This window comes from Aotus nancymaae, unplaced genomic scaffold, assembly GCF_030222135.1.
Source record: "Aotus nancymaae isolate 86718 unplaced genomic scaffold, 86718_ANA_hifiasm-v0.15.2.pri h1tg000016l, whole genome shotgun sequence".
NCBI lineage: Eukaryota > Metazoa > Chordata > Mammalia > Primates > Aotidae > Aotus > Aotus nancymaae.
The window spans coordinates 79,606,598-79,632,580 of NW_026988428.1; the positions used below are offsets into that span (position 1 = coordinate 79,606,598).

Here is a 25,983-nt window from a genome sequence, read left to right on the forward strand (position 1 = left end):
AGCTCCTGGATTTATTAATTTTTTGAAGGGTTTTTTGTGTCTCTGTCTCCTTCAGTTCTGATCATAGTTATTTCTTGTCTTCTGCTTGGTTTTGAGTTTTTTTTTTATCTTGCCCCTCTAGCTGTTTCTATTTTGTTGATCGGGTGTCAATTTTAGATCTTTCCTTGCTTCTCATGTGGGCATTTATTGCTATAAATTTTCCTCTAGACACTGCTTTAAATGTGTTCCATAGATTTTGGTACATTGTATCTTCATTCTCATTGGTTTTGAAGAATATCTTTATTTCTGCCTTCATTTCATTGTTTATCCAGTCAACACTCAAGAGCCAGTTATTCAGTTTCCATGAAGTTGTCCAGTTCTGAGTTAATTTCTTAATCTTGAGTTCTAATTTTATTGCAGTGTGGTCTGTGAGACTGTTTGTTATGATTTCCATTCTTCTGCATTTGCCGAGGAGTGATTTACTTCCATTTATGTAGTCAGTTTCAGAGTAGGTGTGATGTGGTGCTGAGAAGAATGTATATTCTGTGGGTTTGGGGTGGAAAGTTCTGTATATGTCTATTAGGTTTGCTTGGTCCAGATCTGAGTTCAAGTCCTGGATGTCCTTGTTAATTTTCTGTCTTGTTGATCTGTCTAATATTGACAATGGGGTGTTAAAATCTCCCACTATTATTGTGTGGGAGTCTAAGTCTCTTCGTAGGTCATTAAGAACTTTGCTTTATGTTTCTGAGTGCTCCTGTATTGGGTGCATATATATTTAGGATCGTTAGCTCTTCTTGTTGCATTGATCCTTTTACCATCATGTAATGCCCTTCTTCGTCTCTTTTGATTTTTTTTGGTTTAAAGTCTATTTTAGCAGAGACTAGGATTGCAACTCCTGCTTTTTTTGCTCTCCATTTGCTTGGTAAATCTTCCTCCATCCTTTTATTTTGAGCTTATGAGTATCCTTGCATGTGAGATGGGTTTCCTGGATACACCACACCGATGGGTTTTGAATTTTTAATCCAATTTGCCAGTCTATGTCTTTTGATTGGGGCATTTAGCTCATTTACATTTAAGGCTAATATTGTTATATGTGAATTTGATCCTGCCATTTTGATGCTAGCTGGTTGTTTTGCCCATTAGGTGATGCAGTTTCTTCATTGTGTCGATGCTCTTTACCATTTGGTACTTTTTTGGAGTATCTGGTAGGCTTTCTATGTTTAGTGCTTCTTTCAGGAGCTCTTGTAAGGCAGGCCTGGTGGTGATGAAATCTCTGAGCAATTCCTTGTTCATGAAGCATTTTATTTCTTCTTCGCTTATGAAGCTTAGTTTGACTGGATATGAAATTCTAGGTTGAAAGTTCTTTTCTTTAAGGATGTTGAATATTGGCTCCCACTCTCTCATGGCTTGTAGGGTTTCTGCTGAGAGATCCTCTGTAAGTCTGATGGGCTTCCCTTTGTGGGTAACCCGACCTTTCTCTCTGGCTGCCATTAGCAGTTTTTCCTTCATTTCAACCCTGGTGAATCTGACAATTATGTGCCTTGGGGTTGCTCTTGTTGAGGAATATCTTTGTGGTGTTCTCTTTATTTCCTGGACTTGAATATTGGCCTGCCTTGCTAGGTTGGGGAAGTTCTCCTGCATAATATCCTGAAGAGTGTTTTGCAGCTTGGATTCATACTCTCCGTCACTTTCAGGTACACATATCAGACGTAGATTAGGTCTTTTCACATCATATATTTCTTGGGGGCTTTGTTCATTTCTTTTTACTCTTTTTTCTCTAATCTTGCCTTCATGTTTTATTTCATTGAGTTGATCTTCAATCTCTGATATCCTTTCTTCTGCTTCGTCGATTTGGCTATTGAAACTTGTGTATGCTTCACGAAGTTCTCGTGTTGTGTTTTTCAGCTCCATCAATTCATTTATATTCTTCTCTAAGCTGAAAAATATGGAATGCTTCATGAATTTGCATCTCCTCCCTGCGCAGGGGCCATGCTAATCTTCTCTGCATCATTCCAATTTTAGTATATGTACTGCTGAAGCGAGCACAAGGAGCTGTTCTTTCTAGAAATTTTTCCTAGACCTGCTACTTCAGTAGGCATGTGGTCTGCCTTCCAAATCATTTGAGGCAATAGTTTACCAGATGTTTTGCCAGGGTATGCCAAATATTTGTGGGTTTCTCATCTCCAACAGCCTTCTGTTGCCCTACTGATAAACCAGTGTCATATTTTAGGTATTATAATGGTAGCATTCCATGTATGGTAGTTTTTTCTATATTAGGTTAAGGATAGAAGCTAAATAAAGAAACTATAAAACAGATGCTTAAAACGGGATGGAAAATTTTTCTTTTCTCACATAATTATCTGATGATAGCTCTCTGCCATATTAATAATCAGGGACTCAGATTCTTTCTATGTTGTTTTCTTATTACCTCATGGGGTATTGTCTTCATTTGCAAGAATAAAACTATATCTCGGGCCGGGCGTGGTGGCTCATGCCTGTAATCCCAGCACTTTGGGAGGCCGAGGCAGGTGGATCACGAGGTCAAGAGATCGAGACCATCCTGGTCAACATGGTGAAACCCCGTCTCTACTAAAAATACAAAAATTTAGCTGGGCATGGTGGCACGTGCCTGTAATCCCAGCTACTCCGGAGGCTGAGGCAGGAGAATTGCCTGAACCCGGGAGGTGGAGGTTGCGGTGAGCCGAGATTGCGCCATTGCACTCCAGCCTGGGTAACAAGAGCGAAACTCCGTCTCAAAAAAAAAAAAAAAAAAAAAAAACTATATCTCAGGTTTGTCCGTGTAAAGAGGAGATTCTGAAGGAGATATGATTAGAAGTGGCTACATTTATGTTCTGCTCATATTTTAATGGTGAAAACAAAGCTACATCTAACTGAAAGGGAATCTGGGAGATGTAGTGTGGATAAGCAGCCTTGTACAAAGCTTCAGTTGTATTATAAAAAAGTGAGAATATTAGCAGCCTCTGTTACGGGAGACAGTCTAAAAGTAGGGACCCTTGTTAAGAGGCTGCTGTAATCATAAGGTATGCAATGATCATGTCTTTGTAGAGTAGTAGTAGTAGCAAAGGTGTTGAGGAGTTGGATTTTAGATATATTTTGAAAGCTAGTAGAATTTGCTAATGGGTTGGCTATGAGAGAAGGTGACTCTAAGATTTTTGGTTTGTGCACCTGAGTAGTGACATGTACTGAGAAAGGGAAAATTAGAGGAAGGGCAATTTTGAGATAGGGAAAATAAAGAGTTAGATTTTGGACTGATTAGACATCCAAGTAAGCAGGTCATGTGGGGATATATAAGTTTGAAGTTCAGGAGTATTATTGAAGATATAAATTTCTGGGGCCATCTGCGTGTAGATGGTATTTAAAGCCATGCATTTGTAATACTACCTAGAGAGTTAGTGAAGCTAAAAAAAAAAGGCAAAGAGCTCTAAGAACTGAGCTTTAGTGCACTCTTGTGTTTAGAAGCCAAGGAGATTGGGAGAAACCAACAAAGTCTATTGACAGGGTGGCCAGGGAGGTAAGGAAAGAATTAAGAGATAAAGTTTCCCTAGATACAAGAGAAGAAGGTATTTCAGGAAAGAGAAAGTGGCAGAGTAGGTCAAATATTGGTATTTCAATGAAGTTGAAAATGACAATCAACCAGAAATGTTGAGTCCAACTGGTGACTTTGACAGAGTTGTTACACTGGATGAAGTGATTTGAAGAGAGAATGGGACTAGAGGATGTAAAGAACAAACGTGACCAAATTTTGGAGAAGTTTAGATATAAAGGGAAGTAGTGAAGTGGAGTAGTAACTTGAAGGAAACTATGGGAACATGAGTGGGTTCTTTTAATATGAGAGATATTAAAACAGGCCATATATTCATAGGAATGATCCAGTAGAGAAAGAAACATATCACAATGTATAAGAGTGAGTGATAATCATTGGAATGATGGTAAGCGATGGGATCTAGCGTTCCAGTGTTGATCTTGATCTCAAATAGTAACATGCTTCACCTATTGTCATGAAGGAAAGTAGGGAAAATGAGTATAGATGCAAGTAAATTGATAGACATAGCAGCGGAAATGTGTGGACATTCTTTTCTGGTTGCTTCTACTTTATCAACCACATAGGAAGCAGGGTCCTCAGCTAAGAGAGCATCAAAAGAGAGGAACTCGAAGTTTGAGAAGAGATGAGAAAGTTGTGAATTGTGGTCTAGAAGAAGAGGAGTGAATGAATTCAGCATATGTAGAAGAGTTGCTTGATATTCATGATTATAGCTTTAAAGTGAAACAACCAGGAGAATTGAATATTTTTTTCCAGCCTTGTTTATCTTTGTGATTGTAGGTGCAGAGTAGACAAGAATTGGTTTACCAGCACAGGGATTTAGCCAGGTGTGTCTTCAAGATCCAGTCAGAAGACAGAAACCATACAGAGAAAATCTAAGATAAACAACAATACCTAGGTGAATGATGCTTCTCTACTAGAAAGGGGTGCACAGAGGCAGTGCCTGCAGAGGAAGACTGCATGCCTACATGCCAATCACAACACCAGAAATGTCTCTTCTTTCACTTCTAGCCCTGCACTTTCCTCTAGCATTCTCTATGTGCAGAGCTTATTCTGGAGAAATGTCTGCAGAAACCGGCTCTGGTGCCACAAAGCAGGGCAAAGAAGATTGGCGTTTGGAATTGAGAGGCAACAACTTAATAACTAGTGCAACCAGATGAGCACAAGGTGGACAGCCTGGGCAAGAAAAGTGAGGTTGTATACTAGAGAGTGATTATAATAATCATGGAATCTTATCTGGATGAGGAAGGAGAGAAGGAAAAGGAGGTGAAAGGCAATAAAAAGAAGCCACCACTTGTAACCTGCTGGAATGACACTCTCTGGAAGGGTGCATGGTATGACCTGCACAACTGTTCGTCGATGCTCTGGAATGCACTGCAAGACCCATTTGGACCCCAGAAAGACTGGAAGAGGGTTCTACATGTGAACAAATCTGATTTTTCTATGTCAATGTTCAGAATTATCATTAAGATCTGCTAGATGAATCCTGTTGGAGAAAGTAAGTGGAGAAACTTATTCGTGCTCAGGCACTTTCATTTACTGTAAAGGCCATGGAGAAGGCAAATTTTCACCTAAGCTATTATTATTAAACATTGCAAAACTTAGGGATCTTTCAGGACTTTTCCACTTTATTTCCTAAGCTATGAATAAGAATACTAAAAGATTCAGTTCTAGTAATTTGTATAATGAAACGATGAATGTATTGTATTTTCCAAACTACACGAAGATTCTCACATTCCCCTTCTCCTTCATTGCCTGCATCTCTTCCTCCTCCCACCCTCTTGAGAATCATTGACCTAAACATATAAATGTCTATCAGGGCAATCTCAGGGATCTGCAGGAGGCCACTCAGGAAGAAATCTGAAGTGTGAAGCATTTTATCCCACTAAAATCATACTAGTTACTGACAGCCAACTCTGCCTGCCAGTAATTATAGCCTGTCAGGGTTCACAGGCACTTGCATTTCACAAGGATGTGTGAATTGCACATGTCTTACATTTCTTAGTAGGGGCCTGCCCTACAGCAATATTTTTACCAAATGACAGTTTTCAGGGAGGTATTGGATCTTATTTAAGTGAAAAAAAAAAATAATAATAATAGTTATTCTTCACTGTAAGACCACAAAGGAGGCTGCAATTAATGAATTTGCAGAGTCAGGAACATTGCTCAAGGCATTAGCTCAGTTTGGTTTAGAGCTGTTTGTTTACAAGTCATTAGGAGACCCCAGACTCATTTGTGGTGACAGGTAGTCTTCATTCCTTTATCTGCTTTTTTTTCCTCCTTAAACTAATTTTTTATTGTGGTAAGATATACATAACATAAAAATTACTATTTTAACCTACTCATTTAGATGTCTCATGGGTAACCTGCCTCTTTTTAATCTACCTATGCAATATAAAATTAAGAGCCAATTACACCATCGTCAAATGGAGGAGGGTTTTTAAAAGATAACTGGAGAGTGATATACAAGGTTTCCTAATCACTACATCTAATTGCAAAGAGGAGCAAAGAATTTTTCATGAATATTTGAACTATAATTAAAGACAAATAATCAACTATGAACTTTCCATTATTTTAGCAGTGTGTTCTCTGAGGCCACCAAACTTCCCAGGGGAAAATAGATTACTCTTTGCTGTAAATCAAATGTGTGTGGAAAAAAGGGCATACAACGAAGTAGGAAAGAAGAGAGATAAGACTCCAGAAAAACAGAGAAAGAATTTCCAGGTCAAGAAGAGGTAGGAGAATTTCTGCAAGGTAAATGAAGAAGGACTTAATAAGGGAGAAACCTAAATAAACATGAAATTGGAGGAGTGGAGAAGTGGGCTAAAAAGGTGATACAAGGATCATATATGTAACCTGTTATAGGGAATCCAATCAAAAACAAACAATCAACTTCCAGCCTGGATTTCATTAGAAAATTCTTCATTCAACAGGGACAAATTCAGCTTCTATTTTTTTTTTTTTTTTAATGCGTAACAGTTTATCACTGGATGAGCAAGATATACCCAGAGTCGGCACCCTCACTGTTGTGGAGTAACGGTTCTGGAAGGAAGGTTGTGCATGGGGTGAATGCGCACAGTAGAAAGCGTTCTTGCTGTTCTAAGCTCAGGGAATTAATTAATTAATTAATTAATTCATTCATTCTTTACTGAAACTTTTTTTTTTTGGCATTTCCTAGGTTCCAGGCAAAAACACTTTTTCACGAGTGTAAGCAAGACCAATAAGTTTGTTCTTTTATGGCCCTTATTATTTTGCTAAAGATAAAGACAATAAACACACAAATAAGCAAGAAAATATCAGGTAGTAACATCTGTGGTGAAGAAATTACAGCAGAATGGTGAGATAGAGTACACATCTTCTTGCCTAAATTATTAGACACTTTTTATTTTTCCTCCCTTTCTCCTGACATCTTTTTCTTTCTCCCTTGCTTCCTTCGCACATTTTCTGGGGCCCATATTATGTATCAGGCATATCTGGTTTGTATTTTTATACTCCCTAAGGCCTACTTGAGAGAAAAAGTACAGTATTTTGCACATAGTAGGCCTCAGTAAGTTGTTGGAAAAATTCAGTTGCTCGCACACTTAAACTGCATGAAATGAAGAACATAAAATATCAAAAGAGAGGAAAGAAAAAAATGAGCATAATTAACACAGAAACAGGTTAAAATTAGATGACAGTGAGCCTTATTGGCACAAATAATGACTACATCAATATGGCATTTGAAATAGCAGGACGCCATCATTTATCTCACTTTTGTGTCTCATCTGTCTTATGAATTTGGAGAAAGCAGGGCATTTTGCCAAATTTAGAAGCAATTCAAATTTTATGTATTAAGACTTTCGACTGAAAGTTGTAGATGTCTGTATTCGAGCTCTGATTGCTGGCAAGATAAAATTTCCCAGTTAAAAGAAAATCAGTTTTTAAGATTATGAAAGAGAGAGAGAGACCTAATGTACAGGGTTAATTGTAAAAAATCAGAAACAGATGGACTGATGTCTTCTTAAGAGATAGAAGGGAAAATAGAGGGAAAACAGTAAGTGGCAGAATGCAATTTGGGGGTCGTTGCTTTTGATCACATAGCCTTAGTATGTTGGGTAACTAACAAGCTTAGGCCGATTTTCCCTGGTAAAGGAGCTTTGGATGACATAAGCCAAACATTTTTCCTCTTAATTCTCCTGGTAATAGCAATTTATCTTTTTCAAGCAGTGATGGAAATGGAGGAATGCACACGAATGCAGATGCTGGACCTCTCTGCCCACCTCATATGTAAATGTTATAATAGGATTTACCTGACTTAGCAGTACAGTGGAAGCTCCAGAATTCATTTTGATTCCTACCCCTGCTCACAAAGGCTATATAGGTTTGTAGAAAAGATCAGCATTAAGCAGAAAAAGTCACAGCCGTACTAACACTTTTGGAAAGCATGAGTTTACCATAAAATATAAGCCAATCTAAAATCCTGGTCAGAAAGTTACGAGTGTCTTAGGGTGGAGGTGGCTTATCCACAATTGACTTAGGCAGATGTTGTATCTTGCATTTCAACATTCATGAATAAATTCCCTCAACCTAAGGCATATAAACACACATTCATGAAAGAATCCACATGACTCTCTTTATTTTTAGGAGATTACATAAAATATTTATGTCCCTCTGTCTTCCTAACCAATTACTTTCCCTAAGAAAAAAAATAATACATATGAAATGTGATTAAAAATTTACCTTGTACCAAATAACTTGCAATTAACTCATTCATTTCCACATTTCTTCATTCTCAGTTACAGTTGGAATGCACTGTAAAACAACAATCACTTTTGAACCTTTCAAACTGGAAATACACCATATCAATGGTGGCAGGCAAGTCAAAACATAATGTAGATTTTGTATCAATCAGAATGTCAAATGATCTCATTAGAGTTTCAGGTCTATATGTGGGTGCATTTTCAACTACTCCTCTTTCCTGCATGAAAGTTTAGCAAAGATTAAGTCATTTACCAGCGACAGTTGGCTAAGGCAGCTGAGTGGAGGCTTTGATGAAATGTGTCAGTCATTTTCCAGCAACTCTGCCTTAGACAGTAGGTTATCAGGAGTAACCGCTGTCAAGGAACTATTGTCAATGTGGTTGGAATTCTTTTGACAGAACATTCCTCTTCTAAATATTTTCTTTAACTTGTTTGTGAGCCTTTTCATTTTTATGACTGTTTTTACTATTAAAATTAACATTCTGAACATCATAGCCTGGATTTATTTTTTGGAAAAAAATCTGGGGAATAATGAGTGGAAAGGATGGACTTTAGAATTCATATAAAGAAATAGCAGTACATGTGTTCACTACGTGGGTGATGGGATCAATCATACCACAAATCTCGGCATCACACAATATACTCATATAACAAACCTGCAAATGTACCCCTTGAATATAAAATAAAAGCTCAAATAAAAAAATTAATTATGTACATAAGTAATACATAATTAAAGAATGAATGTCACATAATATGCTATTCATATAATATTTTGTTCCAAATTTTACTTAAAATTAACCAGCTATTCTTATTAGCTAAATTTGAAGAATCAAATATTGTTTCTGTTCTTGTACATCTCATAGCCTGAACCAACCCCAAATATCTCATGGTGCTAGTATGTAGCACAAACTCTAAACATCTGCTTGTGACATATTTATTTAAAGCAGAAAAATCCCGGGCTTCTAAGGGTCTCAGTAACAGATCATGCCAGAAACTATTCCAGCTATTTCAGATACTGAACTTTCAAAATGCTGCTACTTCTCTTTCTCTGAAAAATTTATAGTGATCAGATCCTAACAAAATTTGGAGTCTCTGAGCAGGTATACAGAAATATCCACATATAAAGACAAATTTAACATACAAGAAAATGAATTTGAAGCAATGACCATTTGATATTTAAACAATGATTTCCTTACATCAAAAGAAGCTACTTTAAATGTATCTTATGTAAAAGATCAGCTCAAGGTCCATGACTTCTGTTTGAAAGTGTTTCGTGGGATTCTTAGCTACACAACAGTTTTTAGCTTACAATTTGATAATGAATGAGTAGACTGACTTTTTTAAGTGAAATGTATTAGCCTGGGCATCATCACCATCAACTAGAAGCAGAAGGCCTTCTAGTTCAAAAGTGTCCTTTCAAATTATCTTGTGTGTGTTTTCCAAAATTGAATATTCATCTTAGGATTTTAAATTTTGATTTAAGACTTTAGTGAAAGACGTGTATTTGGGGAGCTGAACCAAACAGTGGGAGTATTGTTAAATATTTTGCCAAATATAAAGGAACTTTATTTGTGGTTAATTTTTTAGGGAGAGAAATCTTACTTTAAAAATATTGTGAGTTATGTTTTGAGATCTTGAAAACTTTTGGTAGGTGAATTATCAAGTGGCATTGGTTTGAGGAGGAAAAAGACATGTCAACAGATAATTACAATAAAATGTGATAAGTGCTATTATAAGAATTTGTGCCAAGTCCTTTGAGAGGGCTCCTCCCCTTCCATATGGGGATTTTTGGCAATGACAGAATCAGGGTGTGGGTGAATTTGCTGAAGTGATTGCAATCAGGTCAGGGGATTAAAAAACTCTTGAAGTAGGGACTTAAAACAGTCTTCCTACTTATTGTATGTTGAATATGAAGGAAATAATGCTAAATAAGGAAAAAAAGGACATTACTAAAGTAGATTATCTGAAAACTCACTCTGGCATTCCAACTGAAATGAAAATTTCACCTATAACTGAATACAGTTATAATGCTTAAAATTTATATGGCACTTTGTACTTTTCAAAGTAATTTCTCATTGTAGAAACATTTGCCTTAAAAAGTAATTTAATTTTAACATATACATTCATATATCACTCATTCATTCATTCATTCTAGTATGCTATGTGCCAGATGCTGTATCAGAGCTGATAATTCAAAGATGAATAAGACATTGCTCCTTTTTTTATATATTGCATTCTTACTAAACTGTGAACATCTTTGAGGATAAATGTATTTGTAGCACATAGGTCCTCTCTATCTGTCTGTTGAATGAATATTTGAATTTATGAATAATGAAGAAATGTTCTGATCAAGTTGCAAATAAAGAATTTATTTACCAAACTGAAGTTTGGGCATATTAAGATAATAGGTACTGGAGTCAGAAGTCCTGGTTTTATGTAGTAGCTTGGATATACTAGCATGATACTGGCAAATTTACTTAACCTCTTGTAGTCACATTTTCCTAAATTTGGGGATAAAATAATCTCTCTCTTAAAAAGTTGCTATGAGGGTGAATGTGCAAGTTCCTTCTAATTGAATGTGCTATTTAGATGTTAGTATTGTTACAAATAACATTCTCATATTCTACACTATAGGGCAACATTTAAAGGGAAGTTGCTCTATTAATCATAAAGTAGCATATTCTTTCCACAATGGGGAAATCAAGAGTGCTATTCCTGGCAGGATGCCAGTTGTTCTGGGTAAATTATATCAGTGATAAGAATCAGAGGCCAACACTGAAGACTTTATATTGATGGGCCGATTATAGGGGACGGGAAGTGTTGTGACTTGGGAGTAGCATAGATCCCATGCAGTTGTAACTGAAGTACACGGTTCTAAGTCTGACTGGCAACAAGGCAAGCTTGCTCCATGGCCAATTAATGGTCCCAACAATCACCACTCAGGCATCTGATCTTGGGTCAGGTATTCTGATGATATTTGGAATGCCATTGAATGGGAGCTAAGGAACTAGATGATTTTTATAGATGAAGGGATATCATGGACAGTGCTAAATATACATGAAGATGGAAATAATTGAAACGAGATGAGGCTTATAGGGAGTGGCTTAGATGACATAGATGGTAATTACACTGTTATTATTACTACCTCCACCACCATCAATAACAATATGTTGACAGTCTACCTAACATTCTTCATTATCTCTATTAATACTCATGAAAAACTAGTAAAGTACCCATTCATTTTACAGATAAAAGGGTACATCTGGATGCCTCAAATGACTTGTCTGAGGCTATATTGCAAGTAAATTGACTCAGCTCTTGTGAACCCAGGTTCACTGCTATTTCATGTAAGAGGCCTGCTCCTTTATTCTCCAAAAGGCAGGATGTCTACGTGTTGTGCAGAGTGGACTGGGGGCACGGAAATGTTCCCTGGGTAGTCAACAGTATTTGCTACAGGATGCCTTGGATTGTTTTTCACATGTGTACATTTTCTCCCTGATGAAATGAAAACTCCTTGAGAGCAGTAAGCACCGTCTTCTTCTTATTATTCAGCTCTGAGGACAGTAGATGTACCTAATAGACTGTGTAAATACATTTTAGCAATTATTAATGTTATCATAAATATCAATTGAAAGTTTGCTTTCCAGTTAAATACCTTATTGAGAACTGCTAGCCACTGTTGCCCCAGCCCTCCTTTTTTTGAGATGGAGTTTCACTCTGTTGCCCAGGCTGGAGTGCAGTTGAGTGATGGCTCGCTGCAACCTCCCAGGTTCAAGCAATTATCCTGCCTCAGCCTCTTGAGTAGCTGGGACTACAGGCACGCACTGCCACGCCCAGCTAATGTTTTGTATTTTTAATAGAGACAAGGTTTTACCAGATTGGCCAGGCTGGTCTCAAACTCCTGACCTCAGGTGATCCACCCGTCTCAGCCTCCCAAAGTGTTGGAATTACAGGCATGAGCTACCGCGCCCGACCCCACTCCTGCCCTCTCTAACACACATACACAGATGTTACTACAGAGCCCATTTCTTTCTCACATCCATGCTGCTATTATATCCCTTGATGTATCCCATAACCAGCATGTTGTGGTCTCGGGCACGGTGACTGCTGAGCACACCTCCTTGTTGCCATGTTGCCTGCAACCATGATTCTCTTTTCTATAAACATAGCACCAGGCACATCTAATCTGCAATATGATATCCCATGCTTTATTTTATTGTTTGCTTCTTAGTGAAGTTTCCTTCAAACTTCATTATTTAATTTAGCTTATTTAAGGAAGGAGAGACAGAAGACAGAGCAAAACGGGTAGAAATAGAATAAGTGAAGGAAAAATATCTTAAATAAATGTTGGACTTTAAGACATTATTTGTATTCAAAATTGATTTGTGTAAGTCAGTCTCATCTCTAAAAACTAGACTATAAGCTTATTCGTCAAATGGAAGCTTAGGTGAGACCCAAATGTAGAACAGATACCCATTTTTCTTGTGTACTAAGTTGCTGCTACTGTGTAAGACCTGTCTGGCTCTTATTATCATGACAGGCGCTTTCTCTCCTGGTTTGATCTTTTTAGAAAGCTGCTGGCAAGGGCTTCAAAGGGTGACCAGTTGAAACTAACCATGCCGTAGGTTGCTGAGTGTAAAAAAATTCTCTACCCGGTTCTCAATCAGTAAGGCTCTAACAGAAACACCTTGGAAGCTTCTCAAACTATCTGGGTCCACTCATCCTCTCTCCAGTGAGATATCAGAATGTCTGATGGGGCAATGAGCACGTGAGATTTGGAAAAGCTTCCTAGTTGGTTCAATCTCTCTGCCTATCTTTCCTCTGAGAATTGTTGGCCTAGAAGTTACGAACATGTTCTTTGGATTCAGTTACTTCTGTATTTAAATCCTGGCGAAGGCACTTGTTGGCTCTGTGACATTAGGAGAATTACATAATCTCTGATGATCTTCTTTCCTTTGAAAAGTATAGTTAATAATTACTCAAATAGTTAGGCATAAATTGCTAACATATGTTCCAGACCTGTATGCTGAATACCCAGAAACATTGAAAGAAAAATTAAAGAAGACCTAAATATGTGAAAAGATATATCATACTCATAGATTGGAGGATTTAATATAGTTGAGTAATTCTTCATCAATTGATGTATGGAGTCAAACCAGTGCCAATAAAAACATTAATGTGAGTGTGATTTTTATAAAAGATGATACAGTGATTCTAAAATTTATAAGGAGACGCAAAAGATCTGGAAGAGACAGAAAAAATTTGAAAAGATAAAGGAAGATGGAGAATTTATACCTCCAGATTTCAAGACTTACCATAGTAATCCATACCATGTGATACTGGCATAATTATAGACATACAGACAGATGGAATAGAATAGAGTCCAGACATATATGGTCAGTTGAATTTTGACAAAGATGCTTGAATAATTCAATGGGGAAAGAATATTTTTTTAAATAAATGGTGCTGAAAAACTGGTTATTTGTATGGAAAAAATTAATCTAAACCTCCACTAAAGTAAACTGGAGATGAATCATAGCCCTAAAGACAAGTGATAGACATAGTCCTAAAACACCTAGAGGAAACAATAATGAAATACACACACACACACACACACACACACACACACACACACAGAGGCTGGAATGCAGTGGCTTGATCTCAGCTCACTGCAACCTCCACCTCGAGGGTTCAAGAGATTCCCCTGCCTCAGCCTCCTGAGTAACTGGGACTACAGACACATGCCACCATGCCTGGCTAATTTTCTATACTTTAGTAGAGACAGGGTTTCACCATGTTGGTCAGGATGGTCTTGATCTCCTGACCTCATGATCCGCCCTCACCTCGGCCCCCCAAAGTGCTGGGATTACAGGTATGAGCCACCATGGCCAACAAAAAATATTTTTAACAATTGGGTACACAAAATTTCCCCCACAAAGTGCTGGGATTACAGGTATGAGCCTGGCCAACAAAAAATATTTTTATATTTTATAATCCAGACTGTGAGACTGGATTATAACATGGACAAATCTTATTTTGCCTAATGTGGGGTGTGTGTGTGTGTGTGTGTGTGTGTGTGTGTGTATGTATGTGTGTGTGTGTGTGTATATTATATATATATATATATATATTTTTTTTTTTTCCCCAACATGCCCAGTTGACAGTGTTTAAATTCTAGACCAGGACTGCCGATCTGCACAATTTAATTATGTGGTTATTTGAGCACTTAATTTCACTCGTGTTTCATTGGGCTTTGCTCTCCTCCCTGACATGACGGGAGCTGTGCAAGAGCTCCCTAACTTCAAGATTCCTAGTGTTTTTGCACAACAGGCTGTCCAAATGAGAAAGACTGAGTTGCGTGTCTGTAAGTGTGCGCGCAGGGTGCACATGCTGCAGGGTCTCCATCCTCCCAGTCTGGTCCCTCCCTGACGGGCTGGGCCTGTGGGCCCTCCTCAGAGTATGCCTGGGTGCAAACCCCACTGTTCAGATGGGCTGCAAGTTCTCACTTCAAAGCTATGGAATGGAGATTTTAGCACCTTTAAGAAAATAAACTGACTTTTAATTTATATATGATATGCTGACAGGCTGACCACAGATGATTTTGTCCTCTTCTATGCGTTCAGTGTTGAGGTGGCTGCTTACAAGAGGCACTGGTTTTGTGTATAAAGACACTCGGGTTGTTTTGTAGCTCTTTTTCTTATTGGCTGTACTAACGCTTGCTGAGGTTATCTGTGATAAGGGAGGTAACAAGTGGCAACACCCTCCCCACCAGCCATCCCCTTTGCTGCTTTCTGTGTCTTTCTTGTTCAGTTACCAAAATAGCTGTAATGCTAGGTGTGTGGACATTGTGCTAGGGTAGTTTCAGTGTGTCAACTTTATGAATTCAAATATTAACCAGTAAAATTGTATTACAAAAAAAAATATTTTTAACAATTGGGTACACAAGATTTCTTAGGACACAGGAAGCATTAACTATACAAGAAAATAGTTAATGAACTGACAGCATCAAAATAGCATCAAAACTGTCAGCATTTGCTCTTCAAAAGACACCACTGAGTAAATAAAAAGAAAAATAACCGAGGAAAAAAATATTTGCAATTGCTAATAAAGAATTTGAATCTAGAATAACTCTTAAAACTTAATAAGAAGACAAACAATGCTCCAAATGAACAAAAGATTTGGATAGATATTTAAAGGGAAGAAGACTGTGATGGCCATGAAAAGATGTTCAACATCACTGATCATTAGAGAAATTCAAATGGAAGCCAGAATGAAATACTACCTGACACCCACTAGAATAGTCAAAATGAAAAAAGACTGACAATATCTATTTTGCTGTTGAGAATGTGAAATAGCACAATCACTTTGGAAAACAGTTTAGCTTTTTCCTATAAAGTTAAATAAACACTTAACATATACCCCAAAATTCTATACCTAGGCATATATCCAAAAGAAATGAAAACATATGTCCACTAAAAGGCTTGTACACAAATGTTCATAGTGGCTTAAAAAAAAATAACAGCCCCAAATTGGATACAGCTCAAATGTCTGTCAACAGGTGAATGGATAAATTGTGTTATAGACATACGATGGAATATTATCACTCGGCAATAAAAATAAATTAATACTACAACAACACTGAGAAATCTGAAACATAATGCTGAGAAAAAGAAACCAAACACAAAACAGTATTTACTGTACAATTCCATTTAAGTGAGATTCTGGAACAGGCAAAAGTAATCCATTGTAACAGAGATGAGATCAGTGGTTGCCTGGAAGCACAGAGAGAGCAGCTGGGTTACACTGAAAAGACATCCAAGGGAATATCTTGGAAATGTCCTTTATTTTGACTTAGGTGGTGGTTTCATGATGTATTCATTTTTCAAAACTCACCAAACTCTACACTTAAGATTGAATGCATTTTATTGTGTAAATGCCAACTTTTTAAATTACAAACTTAAAAATATATTGGGTCAGTTTGAGACATTACCAGTAGTCTACAATTGTGTATGTAAAATATAAAAATCCAAATATGATATGAAATACAAATGAATGAAATACATGAATGTAAGCTGAGGTTATTATAGAATGCCACTAGCTTATAGACAAAGACTTTGTTAAGAAAAAAAAAAAAAGAAACAACAAATGAAGCAGATACTTTGTTGGCATAACAATCCTTTAAGTTCTTCAATGAGAATTGGACCATATTAGCAAAACGAAAGTTTGTTGGTCCATTAGATGCTTCGTTTTGAAGACTCTGGAAGAAACCTTTACTATTGGCACCATATCCAAACTAAGAACTTGGACTTCATGACTTTAGAACATAGATGTGCCACCCAAAAGGATGTGGAACCTTGGCATTCGGCCCTCAGTGAGAAGTGATTCAGGTTCCCTGTCAGATCCTGAATTAACCGAAAGGCAACCCACCTGGAAAAAATAAATAGATTTGTACCATTTTCTGAGTTCTGCGTGTTTATGATAGGCTAACAAAGTTGCTTTGAATTTGATAATGTACCTGTTCTCATGTGTCCTTCAGAGCTTTAACTGGAGCCTTACACTTTGGTAAACAACAAAAATATATAACTATATATATATACAGAATAGCTTAAAAATATTTCTAGTTTTAGTAATTCAGTGTTTGATGTAAGTTTTCAGACTTGATTTTTTTCTACTTAAAATCATCTAATCAATCAACCACCCACTAACCAGCCACATATAAAAACCAGACGCTAATTTAGGCTGCAAAGATGGCTAGTCTCCTGCACCGAAATGGTGAGCTAGGTGGTTGGAGGCTCTAGAAATTTCATTAGGAGGCTGATCAAGTTAGTGGAGAACATGAAAACTATGTTGGACAAAGAATGAATGAGAAGAGAAAGGTCACCTCTTTGAAGGTCTGTCATGTGTAAGAGAAAACAGAATTTTCCTTTGCTGCTCTAAAGGCTGGGAATAAATCCAATGGGTAGAAATGAAGGATATGAACAGACACTTTACAAAAGAAGACATCTATGAGGCCAACAAACATATGAAAAAATGCTCATCACTGGTCATTAGAGAAATGCAAATCAAAACCACATTGAGATACCATCTCACACCAGTTAGAATGGCAATCATGGATATAGGGAGGCCAATAATTGGGGCCATCAGCACAATCAATCTATGAGATACAATCATCAAATAGATGAAAAGTGCTAAATAAAATCATGTTATAGAGTCAGACACTCTGCAAGACATTGCAAGTTGGTAACCAAATTTACCATATAAAGCTTCTTGGAGGTAATGGAAAGGTGAATTATGCTGGAGATTGATCAGTTCTGACTTTTTTCTAAGAAAACTGGTCAATATTCCCAACATATGTCCAAGAAGCTGACAATTGTATTATAATTTTAAAACAGCAGGTGATATTAATTATAAAATTGTAGTGTTCAGAACAATTTAACCAAAGGCCCCAGAGTAAATAGTCAGCAATGTGAGTATTAGACACATGCAGATTAATGATATGGTGTGAGAACCAGGGACTACTGTTTACAGACAAGGAGTTAAACTCTCACAGCAGCTCTAGAGAAGACTTTTGAATTAATGGCTAATTTCAAACAAAGCATTTAATGTCACCAATTGAAGTGTTTCAGTAATAATTCAAATGGTTTAATTTTAAGCCACTTATGATTAAATTTCAAATATGCTAAGGTATTATTAGACATTTATGGGAAAAATCATTTTTCCCCCTGCAAATTAAATGTTCTTCTTTGACAATGATTCAAGTTATGATGGGGATTCTTGTTTCCTTTTAATTATAGTCCAAACACTTATATGGATAATGCAGCAACATGATCACTATTTCATTTTGGAGCCATTATTACCAAATGCAAAATATCTCAATCTCTGATACACTCCCCCTCCTCTAGGTTTTCCTTTTAATCCCATAAAAGCATCTGTCTTTGATTTCAAGTGGAGTACCTGCTGTGCAGGATGCAACGCAAATCCAATTTGTGTGTAACAAAACCAAATGGGCTGAAATGAACTCTGCATTTTAAAGATGTTTTTGTTTAATCATCGCCATCACTCGTCTTTAATGAATGCATAATCAAGTTAAACTTCAGGCAAGAAATGGAATGGCTCTTCTTAAGACAGAGAAAGCAAATTCTTGTGATATCCCTTATTGCTGATTTGCCTCCTGTTCCCGTATTGGCAGGAGAGAAATAGGAACAATCTTCAAATGCATGCTATGGCAAACTGTTGAGAACCACGGCATGAGCAATATGACTGCTCTTTTTTCTTTCTTTCTTCCTTTTTTCTTTTTCTTTTTGCTTTCATAGTGTTTACAGTAGAAAATGAGGATGCGAGATTCCTGGGTTCTCATTTTGACCTTTTTTCCACATCTCACAGAAATTAGAAGGCATAATATAGTACTTTGGAAATTTAGAGGAGGATGTACCTTGAGGCATTTCTGTGCTACATATATTTAGCCTAAATATTGACATATGATTTCCTGATTAGAGAAGCTCTTTTGGATAGTGAAACTTCGCAGTTTTTTCTTTTAGAAAGAGACTCTTACAAAGACCTCAAGGTGTCAGATAACTTTTTGTATGGTCTTAATGCTGTTCAGAAATAGATCAGTTACAAACAAGAGAATGTGATGAGAAGATGTTTTATAAGGATATGCTCTTATAGATCTTCTAATGTACTCATTTTCCAGATGAGAAAGCTAAGCACAAAATGTGCATCGACTAACATAGGGTCAGATGGTCAATGAGTGGGAGAGTCAGAGCTGGAACACTGGTTTCTGGATCCTTGGTCTTTCCAAAGCAATGTTAAAATACAGCATTGTGTTACCACGGAGATGTGTTGCAACAGGGATGAAAGAACTTAAATATATTCTAGAAGAATTATTAAGTGGTAAACTGTCTGCATATACTTTGTATTCAAGGTGAGTGTGACAATAGGGTTAGGTATTGTGTCTGAATCTCAAAATACCATTTTCAAGCAAAAATCTAGGGATTTACGGAATGCCAGAATGCATATTTCTGCTGATTACTTTTAATGGGATAGGAACTGGGATTTGTTTTATTTATAGCTGAGAGTCTACATGGTGGGATTTGCAAAACTCTGAGACAGACTGCTTGAATATCTGCCATTATACCTGAAATTCCAACATTGCAAGTTATTTTCAGGTGATAAGGCATTGTCTTCTACTAGGGAAAAATTCCTCTGGAGCAATAATCCTGTGGAACCACCATCTGTTCTTTACCTTTTAATTTCAAAAGATTCACTAATTTCCTTTTTGATTAGGGAACACTTCACTGCAAACAAGGTGCTGCTACAATACTGTGATTGCATATGATGCTAAATTTTGATAGTTGTTGGGAAGGATAAGGAAGGTTAGCGAATCACATCCAGGGCAAGCCTATTAGGTTCTGCAGTGAGGTGTTGCAGACAGCAAGGGGAAGGACCAAAACTGAGAAAGCCTCAAAGCTAGATGCCTCTACTCACGACCTGTTTGACGAGGCTGCCCCTGAGTTAAGCCACTTGGAGAGCAGTTAGATCAATGTATATTCCTTTGTTCTTAACCTGTTCCACTTGTCCTTTACCTGGCCTATTCATGTAAGAATCTGAATGTTGGGTTTAGAATGGTTTTAAAATTCCCCATGTGATGGGAAAAAAATTACAAGCATAGCAATTAAATTGCATTTCAAGGTAATAGCATTTGTATAGTGTTTTATATTGACTAAATATCTTATCTCATATTAGACCACCACCAAATGCCTTTCACTAACATTGTTCTAGGGAGGCTAAAAGACACGATATTCTTTCGTCCCTGAAAGATTTCAGTTCCCAAATTGTGCTAGCCAAAATACGTAACCTCTTGACCCCCTCGAACTTTTTCATTTTTCTTTATATTGACAAAAATAAGACTCTTTTTAATACTGGTGTATTCTGAAGACTCTTTTTAATACTGGTGTATTCTGGGCACCCAAGGCCAGAAGGTCATCTATGTAAATGAACCATGTAAACAGCCTGTTATGATCAGATTTTGTTTTGGTTGAGGGAGGGAGGTGGAAGAAATTAGCATCATCATGTACTTAGTTTGATGTGGTAGATAATTTTGAGCAGTAGACTGTGACCCAGTGTCCACAAATTAGATTATTTGGGGAAGTATACCTGGAAATTGAACTCTAGATGCGGGTACACTGGCTACCAAAGAGTCCCATGTACAATAATTTAAAAATTATTAAAACCAGAAATCTTTTAAGACCTTTTGCAATGTAAGAGTCTCTATCACAATCATAACATATCTTCGTACTGATAATTTCGTTGTTATCAACCCATATGGCCACTGGATGTCCCCACTCTTCCTCAAATGCAGCTAAGGCATCACTTAACTGGCAGTTATAAAAACAATGCCTTTTCCAGGGAACCCTCAGAAAGATCCTGCAAGAGTTCTGGGTGTGCTTGGCAGGATTGCTTTTCCCTGGCAGTAGCAGGACTGATTAGAAATGGGTGACTGAAGAGACTGAGGTCAGTGAGAGAAATTATTTGGCTCATGTCATTCTGTGTCATTGCATATTTACTTTCGTAATCCTCTCCAATTGCTTCTTTTCCCTTAAAAAGCTCTAAAAGCGGAGTAGCTCTGAGGATACTTCACTGTAATCATCAGAGGTGAAACAAGTATGAGTTGGAAAAGATGAGAACATGAAAGAATGAGCATGACAACTTTGCAACATACATGAAAAATTACTTCATGGGAATGAAGGATAAAACGTATATGGCATTCTTGAGCATGGTGAAAGGTCTGAATGTTGATCACTCATTTGTTCTCAGCAGTTGTACCTAGTCAGTAATGGCAGTGTGGCAATTGACTGAACATTGAACTTAAGAGTTAGACCAGGATTTGAATCTCATTTCTATTACTTGTTTCATGACATGTGACAAGTATGCTTTGTGTCTCTGAACCTTGGGCCCTTGTCTGTGAAATGGGGTGATATAGTGCTTTCCTCAGATTTCTTGAGAAGCTTAAATTGTATTTTTTTATATAAAAGAGCCTAGGACACAGTGGTTACAGAATAACTGTCAAATTTCTTAAGAATTTGGGAGGCAATTAAAAATTAAATAAGGATTTTATATCTTCAAAAGATTTTTGGTCTAGTTAAAATAGAAATAGAAGGATTTAGTGCGACTTACAATGTATTTTATTATCTATTTAGAGTTAATAAAAATTATTTAACTACATCAGCTCCCCTTTTTCAATTGTCCCAAAGGGAGAATTATACATAGCTAGGAAATGCCTCACCTAAAAGGAAAAATTCCCAAAGCCTTGGAAAGTGAAACCTTCTTAAAAGAAAAGCACAATGGATACTTAGCTAATTCTTAGGATTTATAGAAAAAGGAGAGTGCCAATTAAATGAATTTCTTTACTGGTGAGTAGCTGAAGTACAGAACTCTGTGCAAAGTTGAGACAAAGCGACTTTGCACCGTCAATCTCTTGGCAGCGTAGAAGTCAAAATGAGAAGACAAAATGCAATAGAATTTATGTCATGTCTTGTTCACCTAGGGCCTGAGACATTCAGAGAATACGGAAAACTGAGGATTTCCTTTTCCTGAAAGATTTTATCAGGCTCCCAAATGAAGTTCTGTTTCTCTAATTCCATTCTACCACTAGACTATTTTATTTTCCTTTGGGGAAAACAATAAAACTTGCTTGTAACTAAGGAGCAGTCCCAGCACTCAGTTCCTGCTGGGAAAACAGTACTGGGTCTCATCTGCTGGGAAAGGACTCATGTGCCTTCTAAGCACTGACTACCAGGCTCCTAATTAGTAGTTCCCAAAGGAGGAAGCTAACTTCGTTTTTTGGCTATGTATTCTCTACAATAGCACCAATATTTCTATATAGATTAGCAATTAAACAGCAACAACATCCCCTCACCCCCCAAAAAAAACACACACACACACATCAGATAGTACTTCTGGCATTAGCAACTTAAATAAAAGTTAACCTAGAGATACAGTCTGATTTGAATGACTGAGAGTAAGATTCTTAATCTTTGATTAGCTTTGGCTCAGTTGAGTCTAAACTGCTGAGAGATTTGGTAGATCAGGAGTTGGGTGGATAAATAAATCATCTAATTGGGGTTCATGGCCAAGGCATAACTCTTGTAAATTAGTGTTGGCTAGCCTATCGAGAGCTTTCATTGACCATATTTTGTGAAACGAATCTACACACAATGCAACCATGCAAGGTTCTGCACACGGGAAAGTGCAGGCTCTGCTTGCTTTAAAATCCTTCTACCTAAAACACAGACCTGAGTTTACTAAGAACTAGGGTAAAGTCTCATTGATGGTTTCCTTTTTTGGAAACTTATCCTATGTCTTGATTATAGTTAAGATCTTTTACTCATTCAATAACTGCCAACAGGAAAAGAATATTTCCCATTGCAATAAAAGTGATGCAGTTGAAATTAGTTTTTCAGTTTGGGTACTAGCTTCACTTTATCTATCCAAACTGTCTCTCCATGTCCTTTGTTCTAGTTGCTTATTGTTTGGAAGATGGCTAAATAAATACATAAGCAAAGGGCCAGAGCAAAACTGCCAAGCAAACTTGGCTCTTCTGTCTGAGAATTTGAACTTCAACCTAATTAGCCCTAATTAGTTGAATTACCCACCACAGAAGTCTCCATTGAGCTCATTTTTTCATGCTGCAAATTCGTTCACAGAGCTTGTTTACAGTACAAAGTGTTGGGACTCATTTCTAGAGATTTTGATTCGGGGGATCTAAGGTAAGGTGCAAGAATCTATACTTTATTAAGCACTACTCATGGCTCATACTCAGATGGTTCTTGACCAAACTTTGAGAAACATTGGTGAATGATGCTTGAGTCATTTGAATTAACCGGAAGAGATTAGTCAGGATGCTGTGATGAAACAAAACTTTATGTTCCTCCTAAGGGAAGAGAGGTGATAAGAGACAGGGAGACTGCGGGTAGAGAGAGGCAGTAAGGAAGCAAAATTGGCTAAGTGTCTGTAGTATTGATTGCTGTATTCACACATCTTGGGAAATACAAGAAAATTTCCTTTTGCCATCAGAAAACTACTACCCAGTGTGCGTTTAGGACTGTGGACCACACGTAGTTTGGAGGCTAGAGGGGCCAAGAGCATGGACTCTAGGACCAGCCGAAGTGACTTTTGGCTCAGCCATTTATTAGCTGTGTGACTCTGGCAAAGTGATTTAATCACCAAGTGTTTTTTCCCCTCATGTGTAAAATGGAAATGATAATAGTATTTGTCTCATAGAGTTGTTGTGAAAATGAAATGAATGAATATAAATAAAAGTGCTGAGAATAGTGTTTGCTTAGGAAGTGCTAAATAAAGGTGAGCCATTACTACTGTTCTAATTGATGCTTGTCTGGGAAGAACGAGGATGCAGGTAAAGCTGGAAAATGAGGCAAAGAGATGGGGTCACTCAGAAAAGAAGGAAAAATGTAGAGCTTGTGAGCCCTTAAATTTTGCCAAGCCATTTTGTGACTAGACTTCAGTTATTTAAAAATATCTCTATCTTATAAACTTCTCTGTATTTGAACTTCTGCACTTTCAGACTTTGTTTTGGATTTTGGTTTTGCTTTGCTTCTTGGGGAAGCCTGTATGAAAAATATCAGCACTGATATAAAAAAATCAATTCCCCAGAGCATTAATTCTTGGGCTTCAGAGGGTCTCTGAAATAAAATTTGCTTACACTACGTATTTAAATGCATTTATGGATCTTAGGTAAAAATGTTTTCCTCACCAAATTCTGTAAGAGCACTGGGACACCAAAAGGTTAAAAATCATCCTGTAGGAACCAGCTTCTTTGTGGCTTCTTTCTGACCCCACTTTCTATGACTCCAGATGAGTTGGTACTCAACCAAGGGTAGTTTTGACCCTCTCTCCTCTGGAATCAATTGGCTATGTCTTGAGATATGTTTGTTATCACAACTAGGTAGTGCTAGTGGCATCCAGTGAGTAGAGTTCAGAGATGCTGCAAAAAGTCTTACAATGCACAGGGCAGCCACCCACAACAATGAATTATCCAGTCTGAAATGTCAGTAGTGTTGAGGTTGAGAAGCCCTGCCTTAGAGGTAATATCAGTAGAAGCCCAGCTCGTGACTAGGGGCAAGTCTGGTGAAGCTCAGAACTCAGTGGGGAGGAGTTGCAGAGCTGGGGACGAGAGAGATCATCATTCATTCCATGAGCAATGGCATGGGCTTCCTGTCAGTGTTATGCCAGATGCCAATGGCAATTTATCTTTGTAACTGTAAAAGATACTCCTACCAGGACCCTCTTCGGGCCTTCATGACTTGGTACTACAGGGGCACACTCCTACCATGTTGAGTCTCACCACTTACTCCACTCACAGATGAGATGTCAGGCTCACTGAAAATTTGGATGTTTGATTCAGAAGCAGACACACTTAAATTCTTTCTCTGTAGCATAGACTTTATCAGGGGAGTCATTTCCTCACTTGGGTAATGAAGTCCCTATAATAATCAGCACTAATTGAGATCCAGGTAGGCAGCTTAAGTAGAAAGGCTGACAACTAAATCACTCATGGTGGTGACCTAGGGGACTAGTCTCACAGGCGCTCATTTAGTCAGAAAGAGGGAGGCAGAATTGAATGGCATTAGTAAGTTTTTAGGAAGCATTACATTTGTTATAAACAATAAGCAAAATATTTATTTGAGCTAAATGCTGTGAACGAAACATACACATACACATACACATACACACACCTATACACACTTATCTCAAGAAGAGGCTGATCTTTGTCTCATTATATAGAGAGATCATAGAACCAGCAGGAGTATTCTTTGAATAATATACAGGTTCTGTCTAGTAGCCTGGGGACAGGATCACATGGGTCCCAGTTGTGTCCCTAGAGTGTCTTCGTGTGACTCTCACTTAACTTGTCTTCAGTCTCTTCGTCATTAAAACGGCCTAAACCTTTATTATTTTCTGTTCTGTGAAAGCCCTTCCTTACCTCTGGAGAACTACATTTGAAAGTGAGGCTAACATCACAGAGGACTGTGCAATTTGAAGAGCCACGAGTTCATTAACTTTCTAAAGTTATATTCTAGTTTGTGGGGAAAATAGAGTGGGTGTGAGAAAGAAAATCATTTAAAAAATCTTTTTAGATGGATCACAGATTTTTAAAAATTCCATTAAAAAGACTGGAAGAGGCCTACTTTGGAAAATAAGATGTACACAGTTTAGACCTTAGCTTTGTTGTACAGGCCTAGAGAAGAGAAGCCGATCAAAGTTTGCAGGATTTCGACAGTTTCTCTCTAATCTTCCTGCTGAGAGTACAGAATAAGGAGTGATCTAGATTGTACAGGGGCAAATTTTCCATAATCCAGGACTAAATGTGGCAGATGCCAAATTTATAAGGGTGTTAGTAATCTTGACCTTGTTGTTCTTGGGATTTTTCCATGAGGAGTAAAGAAACAATTATCTGGATTCTAGTTCCAGCCTTCCCACTACCTAAAAAAAAGGTTTCTTCATAGGCCAAGAAGAGGGAATTGAACCAGATGACATTTAACTTCCAGTTTAGAATTACGTTTATATAAACTCAGTTCCATGATCTTTCTTTCTTTTTTTTTTGAGACAGTCTCCTTCTGTCGCCAGGCGCCAGGCTGGAGTACAATGGCGCAATCTTGGCTCACTGCAATCTCTGCCTCCTGG

General features: G+C 37.5%; 1 protein-coding gene and 1 non-coding gene across 3 annotated transcripts in view; one reads left to right on the plus strand and one right to left on the minus strand.

Moving 5' to 3' along the window:
* Positions 1-25,983, plus strand: part of DERA (deoxyribose-phosphate aldolase) — a 464,384-nt gene that overhangs the window by 233,606 nt on the left and 204,795 nt on the right. The window contains exon 1 of one of the 2 annotated variants that reach the window (XM_064377715.1): positions 20,779-20,793. The exons of the other annotated variant lie outside the window; for it this stretch is intronic. The gene's annotated coding sequence lies outside the window, so the exon portion shown is untranslated. Of the gene's footprint in view, positions 1-20,778; positions 20,794-25,983 lie in introns of those variants that run through there. 2 annotated transcript variants of the gene reach the window in all.
* LOC135275471 (U6 spliceosomal RNA) lies at positions 1,919-2,025 on the minus strand. The gene has a single exon (XR_010343104.1). It is a non-coding gene; the product is annotated as a U6 spliceosomal RNA (small nuclear RNA).